Below are 4,485 nucleotides of genomic sequence, written 5' to 3'. Positions count from 1 at the left end.
CAGTCTTCAGCTTTTGTTTCCTTCTGGACAGTGTGACTGAAACATTCTGCCAAGATCTATTGATAAATAATCTCAAGAAAAATGTTGTGATAAAGATGACGTGCACCTGCTTGTGATTCCATTCAGTGATCACTAACACTCCCTCAAATGTTTCCACTGTTGGTTTCTCATGAATCCCTTTAAACAACTATTTCTACATATTATATTGATTTCACAGCTGTTTTCAGTAAGATAGATTCGCTGTCATGGGCAAACTAAACATTTCTGGGCATCTTCATTTGCTTGTCTGTCAGGGCCAAACTAACTATTTTGGGGAATCTTCATTAGCTAACCACTAGATATAATTAGCTAGCCACTAGATCTATAATTTCTGCTGTTTTTAAATATGCCATATTTACTTAAAGTAAGAAAAGTTCTAGCCTAATATTTTCTGTCATTCATTTGCTTTTAAATTGTATAAGGACTTTATTTTTCTTTGTAATTGTTCTTGTACGTTTTTTGGTTCAATTCAAGTCATTTTAAAATTCTAGCCCATACATTTTATATATTGTTTTATTTAGTTTCCTTGTGTGATGTTCAATGATATCAAGAGTTTTACCCTTCTAAAATTTTATCTAAATTTATATTTTAAAAATATAACCCTCTTATGTTTACATAGGACTGTGGATGTTGTGATTATTTGAAATATTTTCTGGGTTATAAGGAATTGATTTTACTTTACTTGGTCAATCTGTGTCTTTCATATACTAAAAAACACTGCTGGTGAAATAATTTCCCTGTTTTGTAGGAAACAGGTGTTCTCTAGAAAATTGTAGGAAACTTTTTCTGTTAATTTATTTGATTCTATGAGAACAGATATAGATGAACAACCATGGTTATCTAATTTTAAGAATGTTTTCCATACTTAAAAATTCATTTGAATTTTTGCCCCATTAATGGCCCATTAGATTATAAATATATGATCTTCTCTATTAGAAGGTAAAGTTATATATGAAACTGTACAATTTTTCTAGGTAAATTTATTCTGTTCTTGATGGCTAGATTGATACCTAGGCTATTTGCATATAATTCAGTGAGTTTTTTCTCTATCTTCACTTCAGAGTCTCAATACTTTCCAGATGCCTGTTTTTCCAATGCATATGCCAAATTAAAGAAAATACATTTTGTATTTACACATACATATATATGCACACAAAATATATATAGGTATATAGTCACCCTATAATTATATTATGTATAAAAATATACAATATATAATGTATATATTTTCTGTAAAGTTATATTTATATGTATTTGTATTTATGTGTAAATAATTTTTAAATGCATCACATGCACTTATACATGCTTCATCTTTTTTAACCTACATCAACCATTGCAATTTCTAAAAATTGATATTCCTGATGAGTAAAATGGGTTTAGAGTTTTCTTATTCTATATTCTTATCGCATTCTGACTGCATGCCTGCACTCCTCCAAAATGAATGAGTTTTGATCCTTTGAAATTGCCTTCATTCCTTCTTCACCACACCTTACTGTAAACACAGCAGATAAGCCTGGTGTGAGCTTCTTCCATTTCCTTCTCACAATATCTTCCAAACTGTACTGCATTTAGCCCTTATCTTCTGATACTTATCGGATTCAATGGATCTTTTCCTAGTTTCAGCACATAAAATATTTTGTTTTGATTCGTTTTGTGATATAAACAATTACAGAATAATTTTAAAATATTGTCATGTATCCTCAACTTTTTAAAATCCCATAAATACTTTAAATTAAGCTTTTATTTGATGTTAGGTAATATGCCATGCCATATGCTAATAATACAATAGTAAATAAGGCGTAATAATTGTTATTGTACAATCAACAAAATTTATATTTTGTAACAAATAATCATACTAATTTTGGGGGTTTTTTTGGTTTTTTTTTTGCTACATTTTACTTTATTTTGCTTTTAAGGAAAACCAATTGACCAAGTTTTCCCAGAACTGTTAGTGTTCACTGATCAAGAAGGAAATGAGGTCAGAGGGCAAACTTTTCACTTCGTCTCAAACATATATTGAAAGTACCACAGAAAATTGAAACAACACATGCAGCACAGACTGGTTTTCAACATACAGAGGGCCCAAGCAAGAAGGGTTGAGTACTGAAGATCTACAGAGGTCAGATTGGGAGCACTATTACAGGAAGTTAGAATCTATCCACGCAGCTCTTTCCTCCCACATTCCAGGCTCATCACTTCTTCCTATTTCAAGCTGGCTTATCCAAATAAATGGAAACCCAGGCTGCTCCATATATATTAATACTTTCCCAGATGTTTTTCAGGAGGCATCTCCACAAGCCAAGCCCCTACTCAGATTCTGCACAGGAAGTTCCCGTTGCTATCAAAGAACTCTCTCCCACTCTGCACTACTTTGCTGCTGGTTACCTGGCTCCCCTGCCTTTAACTCCTCCAGCTCCTGATCACTTGGCAACCCACCATGCCTAGTTCTTCCGGTGCTCTCACAATCACTGGAGTACCTCTACAGCTCTCTCTGATGACCCAGGACTGCAGCAACAGGCACAAAGCTCTCCTCCAGGTCCTGGATTCCTTTATTTCTTCCCTTCCATCTCCTTGGTGTATTTGTCCAGTGAGTATTTGACTCTCTCACTTTCAAAGTTGTGCTGTAATTCAGGTCTTTGGATGAGGCTTCATGCCCTGGCATAAGCACAGAACCTGATACAGAGTGGCCTGCAGGGAACAGCTTCCAGGTATTTCCAGAGCCCTGGAGCTGCCGAAGCGAATAGGCAAACCCAGTTTTCTTGAGGACTTTTTGATCTGGCTTCACCTTCTTCTCAAATGTAGGTACAAATTTGCCTTTTAAAATTCTTCAGGGCGGGTTGGCTCACGCCTCTAATCCCAGCACTTTGGGAGGCCGAGGTGGGTGGATCACCTGAGGTCAGGAGTTTGAGACCAGCCTGGCCAACATGGTGAAACCCTGTCTCTACTAAAAGTACACAAAAAAAGTTAGCCAGGCTTGGTAGCGCGGGCCTGTAATCCCAGCTACTCGGGAGGCTGGAGTAGGAGAATCGCTTGAACCTGGGAGGCGGAGGTTTCAGTGAGTGGAGATCCGCCATTGCACCCAGCCTGGGCGACAGAGGGAAACTCCGTTAAAAAAAAAAGAAAAAGAAAAAAGAAAAAAAGAAAAGAAAAACTTCGGATCACATCAGTGCAGACATCAAAGCCTTCCGCCAACCTGGGAACTGACCAGGACCAGGTGCCTCCATTTGCCTCCGAATTTTCTGGAATCGGATTGCTTTTTTTCTGTTGTTGCAGGTGCTGGGGAGAGAACCAATTGCAGAAGCCATGCACGAAAGTAGGATGCATGTCTGAAGAGCCTCAGGCTAAATCATGGATCTCCTAGCCCGCTTCTCTGATGGCAAGGGCAACCAGGCCATGTTGCCGGTTTAGAGCTGCTCTGTACGCTGAGAAAGCTAACACCTAGAACAATAACTGCCCTTAAACATGCCAAACTCTCTAAGCAGGTGATGAAATACATCATTCGTGAAGGGACCAGCAGTCCCAGGGGAGCTGAACACCTGACGCTGAGTCCCGGACAACGCCCCTAAGAAGGAACGAGGGCCGCTGCCAGGCAGGGCGCCTGGCACCAAGGGGGCACAGCCTAGAGCGGTGCGGGGAGTAAGGTCCTGCTTCAAGCTGAGGGCCCAGGGAAAAAATGGTACCTCTCCACCTCCTGCAGCTCCCGTTCCTCCAGCTCCCAGTCAGAATCAGGGTCCAGCTCCCGGCTGATAGGGACTGGGCCCGCCACCCAGTGGGTAGCGAACCCACGGTGAGTGATAGCAGCGTGGACGCGCCCGCCTATCTAGATACTCAGGGTAACCACCATGTCGACGCAAACCAGCCTTCAGCAGCCAAATCGGGTCTATTCTTTGACAGAAGGATTCAAAAAGATTTTACATAATTAATATTTTCTCCCTTTACATGCTGTCTCTTTAAATTGCTCATAAATGTCTAAGATTATTCACCAATTATTATCCAGGTGAAGCTTTGTCAAATCAAATTCAGAAACATGAAGTCATGTTTCTGGTTTTATCCTCACTTTCTAATTTATTTGAGAAAAGAAGTTTTTATTTTTATTTTTTTTCTGTTTTATGGTTAAATTTGTTCCCGTTTTTTTTCTTTGTACTCCCTCTTTTCATAATCAAGAGTTTGCTCTCTTTTAAATTATATAATTAATTATATAAATTAATTATATAAATGTTATAATTTAAATTATAACATTCACAGGAAAAAAAAAGAAAAGAAAAAAAAAAAACATTAAAAAGCCAAGGACTTGAACAGACACTTCTCAAAAGATGATGTTCATGCAGCCAACAAACATACAAAAAAAGCTCAACATTACTGATCATTAGATAAATGCAAATCAAAACCATGAAGAGATACCATCACATGCTAATCAGAATACCCATTATTAAAATGTCAAGAAAC

At 38.1% G+C, this 4,485-nt stretch overlaps 1 pseudogene; it reads right to left on the bottom strand.

Annotated features, from left to right (window-relative positions):
- Nucleotides 1-2,349: 2,349 nt before the first annotated feature.
- On the bottom strand, nucleotides 2,350-3,883 carry LOC103221317 (neugrin-like; annotated as a pseudogene).
- Nucleotides 3,884-4,485: the final 602 nt, after the last annotated feature.

The sequence above is a fragment of the Chlorocebus sabaeus genome, chromosome 15, assembly GCF_047675955.1.
Source record: "Chlorocebus sabaeus isolate Y175 chromosome 15, mChlSab1.0.hap1, whole genome shotgun sequence".
Taxonomy (NCBI): domain Eukaryota; kingdom Metazoa; phylum Chordata; class Mammalia; order Primates; family Cercopithecidae; genus Chlorocebus; species Chlorocebus sabaeus.
The sequence above is the reverse complement of the archived record's forward strand: the minus strand, read 5'-3'. Positions and strand labels throughout refer to the sequence as shown.